Below are 12,894 nucleotides of genomic sequence, written 5' to 3'. Positions count from 1 at the left end.
TAATAGCTTCGTATCGTTTTCAACACTTCTTCCTTGTGAAGCCATATCAGCTGGATTATCCATTGTTTTAACATATCTCCATTGATTACCATGCAAAACCTTCTCGATTTCATTAATTATGTTAGTCACAAAGGTACGAAACCTCATGGTTTTGTTATTAATGTATTTTCTCTTCTTAACACAAGTGTCCATTTTGCTCGCCATAGTAGTGGCAGTCAATTCCATTTGAGGTATGGTGACAGGCTCTAATGGAGCCACTCTGGCCTTTCCCATTACAAATCCACAATGTACGCTCTCTTGGTTATTTTGCAGAACTAAATATCTGACAGGACCAAAACCACCTTCGCTTACGTCAGCAAAATGGTGTAACGATGCAAATGTGGCAATTCCAAAGTCTGTAGGTTTAAAACATTTGTTGACTTCAAAACTTTTTAACATTTTAAGACTCTCAATTCAATTCATCCAGTTTTGTAAGATGAAATCTGGTACAGCTTTATCCCATCCAAATTTTCTTCTGCACGATTCTTGCAGAATTTTCTTGGCTATTAATTCCACTGGTGCCAATATTAGCAAAGGATCATATAGAAAGCGACTTTTGTCTGACATGGTAGATTAAAGAAGATTTTCAGGGGAGGGGGGCGAGCAGAGGGGAGGGGGGCGAGCAGAGGGGAGGGGGGCGAGCAGAGGGGAGGGGGCGAGCAGAGGGGAGGGGGGGCGAGCAGAGGGGAGGGGGGCGAGCAGAGGGAGGGGGGCGAGCAGAGGGGAGGGGGGCGAGCAGAGGGGAGGGGGGCGAGCAGAGGGGAGGGGGGCGAGCAGAGGGGAGGGGGGCGAGCAGAGGGGAGGGGGGGCGAGCAGAGGGGAGGGGGGCGAGCAGAGGGGAGGGGGGCGAGCAGAGGGGAGGGGGGCGAGCAGAGGGGAGGGGGGCGAGCAGAGGGGAGGGGGGCGAGCAGAGGGGAGGGGGGCGAGCAGAGGGGAGGGGGGCGAGCAGAGGGGAGGGGGGCGAGCAGAGGGGAGGGGGGCGAGCAGAGGGGAGGGGGGCGAGCAGAGGGGAGGGGGGCGAGCAGAGGGGAGGGGGGCGAGCAGAGGGCGAGGGGGGCGAGCAGAGGGGAGGGGGGCGAGCAGAGGGGAGGGGGCGAGCAGAGGGGAGGGGGGCGAGCAGAGGGGAGGGGGGCGAGCAGAGGGGAGGGGGGCGAGCAGAGGGGAGGGGGCGAGCAGAGGGGAGGGGGGCGAGCAGAGGGGAGGGGGGCGAGCAGAGGGGAGGGGGGCGAGCAGAGGGGAGGGGGGCGAGCAGAGGGGAGGGGGGCGAGCAGAGGGGAGGGGGGCGAGCAGAGGGGAGGGGGGCGAGCAGAGGGGAGGGGGGGCGAGCAGAGGGGAGGGGGGCGAGCAGAGGGCAGAGGGGGGGGGGCGAGCAGTGGGGAGGGGGGGCGAGCAGAGGGTGAGGGGGGCGAGCAGAGGGGAGGGGGGGCGAGCAGAGGGGAGGGGGGGGCGAGCAGAGGGGAGGGGGGGCGAGCAGAGGGGAGGGGGGGCGAGCAGAGGGGAGGGGGGGCGAGCAGAGGGAGGGGGGGCGAGCAGAGGGGAGGGGGGGCGAGCAGAGGGGAGGGGGGCGAGCAGAGGGGAGGGGGGGCGAGCAGAGGGGAGGGGGGGCGAGCAGAGGGGAGGGGGGGCGAGCAGAGGGGAGGGGGGGCGAGCAGAGGGGAGGGGGGGCGAGCAGAGGGGAGGGGGGCGAGCAGAGGGGAGGGGGGGGCGAGCAGAGGGGAGGGGGGGCGAGCAGAGGGGAGGGGGGCGAGCAGAGGGGAGGGGGGGCGAGCAGAGGGGAGGGGGGGCGAGCAGAGGGGAGGGGGGGCGAGCAGAGGGGGAGGGGGGGCGAGCAGAGGGGAGGGGGGGGCGAGCAGAGGGGAGGGGGGGCGAGCAGAGGGGAGGGGGGCGAGCAGAGGGGAGGGGGGGCGAGCAGAGGGGAGGGGGGGCGAGCAGAGGGGAGGGGGGGCGAGCAGAGGGAGGGGGGGCGAGCAGAGGGGAGGGGGGGCGAGCAGAGGGGAGGGGGGGCGAGCAGAGGGGAGGGGGGGCGAGCAGAGGGGAGGGGGGGCGAGCAGAGGGGAGGGGGGGCGAGCAGAGGGGAGGGGGGGCGAGCAGAGGGGAGGGGGGGCGAGCAGAGGGGAGGGGGGCGAGCAGAGGGGAGGGGGGGGCGAGCAGAGGGAGGGGGGGCGAGCAGAGGGGAGGGGGGGAGCAGAGGGGAGGGGGGGGAGCAGAGGGAGGGGGGGGAGCAGAGGGGAGGGGGGGAGCAGAGGGGAGGGGGGCGAGCAGAGGGGAGGGGGGCGAGCAGAGGGGAGGGGGGCGAGCAGAGGGGAGGGGGGCGAGCAGAGGGGAGGGGGGCGAGCAGAGGGGAGGGGGGCGAGCAGAGGGGAGGGGGGCGAGCAGAGGGGAGGGGGGCGAGCAGAGGGGAGGGGGGCGAGCAGAGGGGAGGGGGGCGAGCAGAGGGGAGGGGGGCGAGCAGAGGGGGAGGGGGGCGAGCAGAGGGGAGGGGGGCGAGCAGAGGGGAGGGGGGCGAGCAGAGGGGAGGGGGGGCGAGCAGAGGGGAGGGGGAGGGCGGCAGAGGGTGAGGGGGAGGGCAGAGGGGAGGGGGAGGGCAGAGGGGAGGGGGAGGGCAGAGGGGAGGGGGAGGGCAGAGGGGAGGGGGAGGGCAGAGGGAGGGGGAGGGCAGAAGGGGAGGGGGAGGGCAGAGGGGAGGGGGAGGGCAGAGGGGAGGGGGAGGGCAGAGGGGAGGGGGAGGGCAGAGGGGAGGGGGAGGGCAGAGGGGAGGGGGAGGGCAGAGGGGAGGGGGAGGGCAGAGGGGAGGGGGAGGGCAGAGGGAGGGGGAGGGCAGAGGGAGGGGGAGGGCAGAGGGAGGGGGAGGGCAGAGGGGAGGGGGAGAGCAGAGGGGAGGGGGAGAGCAGAGGGGAGGGGGAGAGCAGAGGGGAGGGGGAGAGCAGAGGGGAGGGGGAGAGCAGAGGGGAGGGGGAGAGCAGAGGGGAGGGGGAGAGCAGAGGGGAGGGGGAGAGCAGAGGGGAGGGGGAGAGCAGAGGGGAGGGGGAGAGCAGAGGGGAGGGGGAGAGCAGAGGGGAGGGGGAGAGCAGAGGGGAGGGGGAGAGCAGAGGGGAGGGGGAGAGGCAGAGGGAGGGGGAGAGCAGAGGGGAGGGGGAGAGCAGAGGGGAGGGGGAGAGCAGAGGGGAGGGGGAGAGCAGAGGGAGGGGGAGAGCAGAGGGGAGGGGGAGAGCAGAGGGGAGGGGAGAGCAGAGGGGAGGGGGAGAGCAGAGGGGAGGGGAGAGCAGAGGGGAGGGGGAGAGCAGAGGGGAGGGGGAGAGCAGAGGGGAGGGGGAGAGCAGAGGGGAGGGGGAGAGCAGAGGGGAGGGGAGAGCAGAGGGGAGGGGGAGAGCAGAGGGGAGGGGGAGAGCAGAGGGGAGGGGGAGAGCAGAGGGGAGGGGGAGAGCAGAGGGGAGGGGGAGAGCAGAGGGGAGGGGGAGAGCAGAGGGGAGGGGGAGAGCAGAGGGAGGGGGGAGAGCAGAGGGGAGGGGGAGAGCAGAGGGGAGGGGAGAGCAGAGGGGAGGGGGAGAGCAGAGGGGAGGGGGAGAGCAGAGGGGAGGGGGAGAGCAGAGGGGAGGGGGAGAGCAGAGGGGAGGGGGAGAGCAGAGGGGAGGGGGAGAGCAGAGGGGAGGGGGAGAGCAGAGGGGAGGGGGAGAGCAGAGGGGAGGGGGAGAGCAGAGGGGAGGGGAGAGCAGAGGGGAGGGGGAGAGCAGAGGGGAGGGGGAGAGCAGAGGGGAGGGGGAGAGCAGAGGGGAGGGGGAGAGCAGAGGGGAGGGGGAGAGCAGAGGGGAGGGGGAGAGCAGAGGGGAGGGGGAGAGCAGAGGGGAGGGGGAGAGCAGAGGGGGAGGGGAGAGCAGAGGGGAGGGGGGAGAGCAGAGGGGAGGGGAGAGCAGAGGGGAGGGGGAGAGCAGAGGGGAGGGGGAGGCAGAGGGAGGGGAGAGCAGAGGGGAGGGGAGAGCAGAGGGGAGGGGGAGAGCAGAGGGGAGGGGGAGAGCAGAGGGGAGGGGAGAGCAGAGGGGAGGGGGAGAGCAGAGGGAGAGCAGGGGAGGGGAGAGCAGAGGGGAGGGGGAGAGCAGAGGGAGGGGGAGAGCAGAGGGGAGGGGGAGAGCAGAGGGGAGGGGGAGAGCAGAGGGGAGGGGGAGAGCAGAGGGGAGGGGGGAGAGCAGAGGGGAGGGGGAGAGCAGAGGGGAGGGGAGAGCAGAGGGGAGGGGGAGAGCAGAGGGGAGGGGAGAGCAGAGGGGAGGGGGAGAGCAGAGGGGAGGGGGAGAGCAGAGGGGAGGGGGAGAGCAGAGGGGAGGGGAGAGCAGAGGGGAGGGGGAGAGCAGAGGGAGGGGGAGAGCAGAGGGGAGGGGGAGAGCAGAGGGGAGGGGGAGAGCAGAGGGGAGGGGGAGAGCAGAGGGGAGGGGGAGAGCAGAGGGGAGGGGGAGAGCAGAGGGGGAGGGGGAGAGCAGAGGGGAGGGGGAGAGCAGAGGGAGGGGGAGAGCAGAGGGGAGGGGGGAGAGCAGAGGGGAGGGGGAGAGCAGAGGGGAGGGGGAGAGCAGAGGGGAGGGGGAGAGCAGAGGGGAGGGGGGGAGGCAGAGGGGAGGGGGAGAGCAGAGGGGAGGGGAGAGCAGAGGGGAGGGGGAGAGCAGAGGGAGGGGGAGAGCAGAGGGGAGGGGGAGAGCAGAGGGGAGGGGGAGAGCAGAGGGGAGGGGGAGAGCAGAGGGGAGGGGGAGAGCAGAGGGGAGGGGGAGAGCAGAGGGAGGGGGAGAGCAGAGGGGAGGGGGAGAGCAGAGGGGAGGGGGAGAGCAGAGGAGGGGAGAGCAGAGGGAGGGGGAGAGCAGAGGGGAGGGGGAGAGCAGAGGGAGGGGGAGAGCAGAGGGGAGGGGGGAGAGCAGAGGGGAGGGGGAGAGCAGAGGGGAGGGGGAGAGCAGAGGGGAGGGGGAGAGCAGAGGGGAGGGGAGAGCAGAGGGGAGGGGAGAGAGCAGAGGGGAGGGGGAGAGCAGAGGGGAGGGGGAGAGCAGAGGGGAGGGGGAGAGCAGAGGGGGGAGGGGGAGAGCAGAGGGGAGGGGGAGAGCAGAGGGGAGGGGGAGAGAGCAGAGGGGAGGGGGAGAGCAGAGGGGAGGGGGAGAGCAGAGGGGAGGGGGAGAGCAGAGGGGAGGGGGAGAGCAGAGGGGAGGGGGAGAGCAGAGGGGAGGGGGGAGAGCAGAGGGGAGGGGGAGAGCAGAGGGGAGGGGAGAGCAGAGGGGAGGGGGGAGAGCAGAGGGGAGGGGAGAGCAGAGGGGAGGGGGAGAGCAGAGGGGAGGGGGAGAGCAGAGGGGAGGGGGAGAGCAGAGGGGAGGGGGAGAGCAGAGGGGAGGGGGGAGAGCAGAGGGGAGGGGGAGAGCAGAGGGGAGGGGGAGAGCAGAGGGGAGGGGAGAGCAGAGGGGAGGGGGAGAGCAGAGGGGAGGGGAGAGCAGAGGGGAGGGGAGAGCAGAGGGAGGGGGAGAGCAGAGGGAGAGAGGGGGAGAGCAGAGGGAGGGGGAGAGCAGAGGGGAGGGGAGAGCAGAGGGGAGGGGGAGAGCAGAGGGAGGGGGGAGAGCAGAGGGGAGGGGAGAGCAGAGGGGAGGGGGAGAGCAGAGGGGAGGGGGAGAGCAGAGGGAGGGGGAGAGCAGAGGGGAGGGGGAGAGCAGAGGGGAGGGGGAGAGCAGAGGGGAGGGGGAGAGCAGAGGGGAGGGGGAGAGCAGAGGAGGGGAGAGAGCAGAGGGGAGGGGAGAGCAGAGGGGAGGGGGAGAGCAGAGTGGAGGGGGAGAGCAGAGGGGAGGGGGAGAGCAGAGGGGAGGGGGAGAGCAGAGGGGAGGGGGAGAGCAGAGGGGAGGGGGAATGCTGCTTGGAATTAAATGGTTGGCCACTGGGAGGTCCCTATTATTCCAGCAGACAGAGAAAATATTATACTCTATCTATTCCGATAAATCCTGTACAATTCTTTGTTTCATTGAGTTCACGTTACATTCTTCTTAAATTGAAAGGTGTACTGGTTGAGTAATGTTCCTGCGTTCTCTAATCTTGATTTCTCCTCATATGACAAATGTACCATTTTAGAATCAATCTGGTGAAACTTTGCTTCCTCCCCTTTTTCAAGCTCATCTTTTCTCTGATGGAGAAACCAGAGTTGTAAACAGCATTTCTGATCCAGGACAATTGCACAATTGGAACAAGAGATAATTTTGCCTAATCAAACCCCTTGCAATCAAAGGCAAAAACACTGCTTCTGTAGCGTACTAAAAGCTTGAACCTGCGTATTATTTTGGTGATTCAGGTCCAACAATATCCAAGTGCATCTAAGAAGCACACACCATTTAAACTAATTTCCCCCACAAAATGATGCAACTTTATTTTTCCACTTTGTATCCCATCTGCATCCTCCTAGCTCATGCATTTTTCATTTTGACATTCTCCTCATGCCACCACTGCCACCTAGCTTTGTATCAGCAAATTTGTTAGCAGCTGGGACAGTAGAACCCATCCCTGCAACAAAGCACTGGTCATAAGACTCCCAACCAAAACAATAGCGACTCCTCAACCCATATTCTTCTTTGGCTTGGCTTCGCAGACGAAAATTTATGGAGGGGTATGTCCACGTCTGCTGCAGGCTCGTTAGTGACTGACAAGTCCGATGTGGAATAGGCAGGCACGGTTGCAGCGGTTGCAAGGGAAAATTGGTTGGTTGGGGTTGGGTCTTGGGTTTTTCCTCCTTTGTCTTTTGTCAGTGAGGTGGGCTCTGCGGTCTTTTTCAAAGGAGGTTGCTGCCCGCCGAACTGTGAGGCGCCAAGATGCACAGTTGGAGGCGAGATCAGCCCACTGGCGGTGCTCAATGTGGCAGGCACCAAGAGATTTCTTTAAGCAGTCCTTGTACTTCTTCTTTGGTGCACCTCTGTCTCGGTGGCCAGTGGAGAGCTCGCCCTAGAACACGATCTTGGGAAGGCGATGGTCCTCCATTCTGGAGACGTGACCCACCAAGCGCAGTTGGGTCTTCAGCAGCATGGATTCGATGCTGGCGAACTTTGCCTGCTCGAGTACTTCGATGTTGGTGATGAAGTCATTCCAATGAATGTTGAGGATGGAGCGGAGACAGTGCTGATGGAAGCGTTCTAGGAGCCGTAGGTGATGCCAGTAGAGGACCCATGATTTGGAGCCGAACAGGGGCGTGGGTATGACAACGGCTCTGTACACACTGATCTTTGTGTGTTTTTTCAGACTCTTTTGTGTAGTCTTCCAAAGGCGCTATTTGCCTTGGCGAGTCTGTTGTCTATCTCTTTGTCGATCCTTGAATCAGATGAAATGGTGCAGCCGAGATAGGTAAACTGGTTGACCGTTTTCAGTTTTGTGTGCCCGATGGAGATGTGGGTGGGCTGGTGGTCATGGTGGGGAGCTGGCTGATGGAGGACCTCAGTTTCCTTCAGGCTGACTTCCAGGCCAAACATTTTGGCAGTTTCCGCAAAACAGGACGTCATGCGCTGGAGAGCTGGCTCTGAATGGGCAACTAAAGCGACATCGTCTGCAAAGAGTAGTTCACGGACAAGTTGCTCTTGTGTCTTGGTGTGAGCTTGCAGGCACCTCAGATTGAAGAGACTGCCATCCGTGCGGTAGCAACAGGACCTCGGGCCCCACGGGCGGCGGCAGCAACAGGACCCCGGGCCCCACGGGCGGCGGCAGCAACAGGACCCCGGGCCCCACGGGCGGCGGCAGCAACAGGACCCCGGGCCCCACGGGCGGCGGCAGCAAAAGGACCCCGGGCCCCATGGGCGGCGGCAGCCACAGGACCCCGGGCGGCGGCAGCCACAGGACCCCGGGCCCCACGGGCAGCGGCAGCCACAGGACCCTGGGCCCCACAGGCGGCAGCAGCCACAGGACCCCGGGCCCCACGGGCGGCGGCAGCCACAGGACCCCGGGCCCCCCCGGGCAGCAGCAGGACCTCCTCGGCTCGGCTGCCAATGGTCGGGCGGTGCGAGCCACCGTCGCCAGGCAAACCCCGGCGGCCCGCGCAGCCCGACCGTTGGCAGCAGAGTTGAGCATTTGAACCCTGATCACTGAAGCTGTTACAGTTTTGCTTACTTTAGTGTATTTCAGAGTTTAATACACACCTCAAAAACCAATAGTCTAAACACTAACAACTGTGAACTCCATTGCAGAGTTCTCTCTAGTCTTAAAAAAAATTTCTACTAGAACTTTTCTTTCTGATCCTCAACCAATGCTGCATCCCTTTTACCCATATTAGCATATTAACCCTAATTCATGTACAGGGTACTGGCAATACCCATGCTCCAAGAAAATGGGATTAGGCAGCACAGTTGGCGTAGTGGTTAGCGCAATGCCTTTACAGCACCAGCGATTGGGACCAGGTTTAGAATCCCATACTATCTGTAACAAGTTTGGACATTCTGTCCATGTCTGTGTGGGTTTTCTCCCAACATTCAAAATGTACAGGGGTGTACGTAAATTGGGTGCAAATTTAACAGCACAAACTCATGGGCCGAAATTTTTCAAAAAAATTCTGCCCTGCAGAATGTCATCATCGGCACGTGCACAAAGTAAGTCGAAAATTGTTCTCATTGGTTTACTTTTTCCTCCCCGACTGAATCTGTGAGAATGAATTTTGTTCCATCTCAATTTATTGCATCAGGATTCTTAAATTGGGTAAGGGCACATTTATATTATCCAAACAGATGAAATACCTTGAAGGGCTCAAGCGTTAAATATCATTTATGCATTTTTACCTTTGCTACATAAAGGACACTGTTTGACCATCTGAGTTTCTCCAGCATTGTGTTTTTACATAATACAGGATTTGCCTGTACACTGAGTTGTTTGGCATTTTATCCAAGACCCTATTTGCAAGTCCATATTGGGCCTGAGAGATCTAAAAACAATCCCAGCACATAGGTGAAAAAAAATCTCTTCTTCAATACAGACAATGCCCAATGTTGTCTTCTGTGTGTTCTGTAACCTCTGCCACAGATTCAAACATACCCTGCTACTGATATCTGGCTATTGTATCCTCTGACCCTCTTTCAGGGTTTCAGATATTCATTTGGTTTGTTAACCTGTCCTGGTTTTAAAGAATCATTAACAATACAGAGTTTCTCAATTCTATATCTCATTTGAAAAATAAATCATATGATAGGGCTTGTGCAGTCTCCTCAGATTTCCTATTAACTCTCAACTTCACAATTTACTGCATCGATTTTTATTGTCACATCTTTCTGATCCAACACTCAGGTCATTTAAATTTTGGCATTTTTCTTGGTAAGTTATCTGCAAAATTCCATATTCAGCTTTTCAGACCACGTACCTCCACCCAGACCACGTAAACTAGAGCAAAGATTTACCTTGTTCAAATTTATTGTCACATGTACCAAGATGCAGTGACAGAGGTTGTTTTTCAAGCAAGCAATTCAAGATTTAAAGATTTCTTTATGTCATGTAATAATACAGAAAATGTAATATTAAATTAAATTTCCTTTTGCCGTCTCCAAGGCGGACAGAATTGCTAGTGGTATTGCCCAGCACCCCTTACAGTAAGAGAAAAAAAAAGCAAAAGAGAATCTCTTCAGATTTACGGTGCCCATGGATTCACCTCCAGCACTTCTGCATCCATACAAATACTTGTTTCATCCATTGGTGACCCGAGCTCCAAGTGTCAACGTGATCAGGAAGCCTTTAACACCAGAGTTCCATGACTCCCTTGATCGCATGTCGCTGATTTCCTGCAGTCTGTGAGGGTCCTTCAGGTGCTGAGCCCTTGATAGTCTCCTGCGGTAGTCATCATCCAGTGGAGTAGTCTTCTCTGCTTCTCCTTCTCAATTTTGCTGTTCCCCTGGAGTCTGCAATTCTCACTTGAGCACAAGGTGTGAGCAAAGGCTGATTTTATTCAATGTTTTGAATAGAGACCAGTTGAAAGAAGAAAACCATTGTTTTCCACAGTTTGAAATCTTTTGTCCAGATCTTTCTAAATAATGATTGTAGGGTGCTTCTCTTCAGGTATTTATTTAACAGCCAATTGCTGCCAAGCATAGGCACCGCCATCTTGGTTACAGGCCCCACAGTTGCATGATTGTAATTAAAAACAGTCGGCTCCTATAACAGGCTGTTTAAAGCCTCTAGAGCCACTGGCATAAGTACCAGGTGGTTGGACCCAGCAAAAAGCAGCACGTCTCCGATCCCTGTTCTCACGGGAGTGCTGTTGTTACATCAGTGCCACCATTTTATTTTTTTTTCTACAAATTAAACAATTTGACATCTTGAATTATTCAACATTTAGGATAAGAGTGCAGTTTAAGAAAAAAAATGTGTTCCACTGTCGATTTTTGGAATCTTTACTTGAAACATTGGCGCTAGGTCAGTGACAGTTTAAAAAAAAAGACAGCGGTCACCCTTGAACTAAATCCTGGAGCATACCACCATATATTGAATCTTTCCATCGGACAAATATCAATCTTTCTTTCCCTCATCTGTCAGCTAATTTTGAATTCATTCCTGCCCACTTTATCCCATAGCTTAAATTTTACTGAAAAGCTGAATTACATACATTTTTAAGACACGTTCATATCAAATGATGTCACCTATCTTTCCAATTATATTAATATCTGAACAAATTCATGCCACCACTGTGACTAGTTCAAGTAACTGCTGTCTTCTGGATTGTTTTTCTAAAATCCCACTTTCAAAAATATGAATAAAAATCTAAAAGCAAATACGGAACTTCCCATTAATCAAAACTCACCAACATCCATAAATGTATGGTATTACAAAAATCAGCCAACAATTTTTTTTAAACTTCAAATAAAATAATCTCACAAATTCCCATTAGATTCTGAGTTGATTGTCAAGTGAATTTTGTTTATCTTCATCCTCTTCATGCATGTAAAAATGAGAAAGTACCTGAACTGGCAATCCAAGGGTCATTAACAATTTCACTTAAGGTAATTAGATATGTAGTTGCAATTGGCTGTTAAATAAATACCTGAAGAGAAGCACCCTACAATCATTATTTAGAAAGATCTGGACAAAAGATTTCAAACTGTGGAAAACAATGGTTTTCTTCTTTCAACTGGTCTCTATTCAAAACATTGAATAAAATCAGCCTTTGCTCACACCTTGTGCTCAAGTGGGAAAGCAGATAAACATAGTTTTGAATGATTATTATCATTACAATTCATAGAAACTTAGAAGATAGGAGCAGGAGTAGGTCATTCGACCCTTCGAGCCTGCTCTGCCATTCAACGAGATCATGGCTGATCTTAAAGTTCAGTACCCCGTCCCCGCCTTCTCTCCGTAACCTTTAATACCCTTATACTGAAGAAATAGATCTAATTCCCTCTTAAATATATTTAATGAACCTGCCTCTACTGCCCTCTGTGGCAATGAATTCCACAGATTCACCACCCTCTGGGTCAAGAAATTCCTCCTCATCTTGGTCCTAAATGGTTTGCCTATTATCCTCAAACCATGGCCCCGGGTTCTGGATTTTCCCATCCTTGGAAACATCCCATCTGCATCCATTCTGTCCAGTCCTGCCAGAATTTTATACGTCTCTATGAGATCCCCTCTCAATCTTCTAAACTCCAGCGAGTACAATCCCAATTTGCGCAATCTTTCCTCATAAGTCATTCCTGCCATTCCAGGTATCAGCCTGGTGAATCGCCTCTGCACTCCCTCCATTGCAAGAACATCCTTCCTTAGATAAGGTGACCCAAACTGCACACAATACTCCAGGTGGGGTCTCACCAAGGCCCTGTACAGCTGCAGTAAGGTATCCTTGTTCCTCTACTCAAACCCTCTTGATATGAAGGCCAACATACCATTTGCCTTTTTAACCGCCTGCTGTACCTGCATGCTCGCCTTCAGAGACTGGTACACCAGTACCAGGGGTACTTGTACACTAGGTCTCTCTGCACTTCCCCATCTCTTAATCTATTGCCATTCAAATGGTAATCTGCCCTCCGGTTTGTATTACCAAAGTGGATAACCTCACATTTATCCACATTGTAGTGCATTTGCCATGCATCTGCCCAGTCCCTCAATTTATCCAAATCACACTGGAGCTTCCTGACCCCCTCTTCCGTGCACACAAACCCTCTTAGCTTAGTGTCATCTGCAAATTTGGAGATATTACATCCAATCCCCTCATCCAGATCATTAATGTAAATTGTGATCCCAGTACGGATCCCTGTGGCACCCCACTGGTCACCGCCTGCCACTCAGAAAACGAGCCATTTATCCCAACTCTGTCTTCCACCTGCCAGCCAGTTCTCAATCCACATCAATACTTTGCCCCCAATCCCATGAGCCTTGATTTTGGAAGCCTTATCGAAGGCCTTTTGGAAGTCCAGGTACACCACATCCACTGGCTCTCCCGGTCACCACCTCAAATTCCTGTGTGCAATGCAGGTCCTTGAAAAGCAGCATCCAATATAGGTAGGTGATGAGTGTAGGGTTATTGCAAGAGCACCTTTTATTCTTTTGACATACAAAATTCATTGGCAGTAATCTGTCCAAGAAACACAATGCTGTGCTATCACTGCCCATATATGGATGTGTTAAATCACAACACAATAGCTGTGATCTATTCACCAAATACTTCCATTGAAATTATCACCTTCCTCAAATCAAAGCAGTTAGTTTACCTAAAAGGTTGATTGGAAAAACCTTCATTAACCTAAAATAAAGAGTACAAATTCAATGAACAACTTTTTTTCCATTAAGTATCCCAGGAATATGGATTACATTATTATAATATCTGGCAAAAAATCTCTTCTCAATCACTTTATTCAAGGAGCTCAGATAAACTAGGGAAAATGGTTCACAATGGCAGCGAGG

The 12,894-nt window shown here is 56.3% G+C and overlaps 1 protein-coding gene across 12 annotated transcripts in view; it reads right to left on the bottom strand.

The window, feature by feature from the left end:
- The window catches only part of cnot4b (CCR4-NOT transcription complex, subunit 4b), a 182,259-nt gene that overhangs the window by 134,236 nt on the left and 35,129 nt on the right, over nucleotides 1-12,894 (bottom strand). The gene's annotated exons all lie outside the window — the stretch shown is intronic.

Source organism: Narcine bancroftii, chromosome 11 (genome assembly GCF_036971445.1).
Source record: "Narcine bancroftii isolate sNarBan1 chromosome 11, sNarBan1.hap1, whole genome shotgun sequence".
NCBI lineage: Eukaryota > Metazoa > Chordata > Chondrichthyes > Torpediniformes > Narcinidae > Narcine > Narcine bancroftii.
This window is presented reverse-complemented; position numbering and strand designations above follow the sequence as displayed.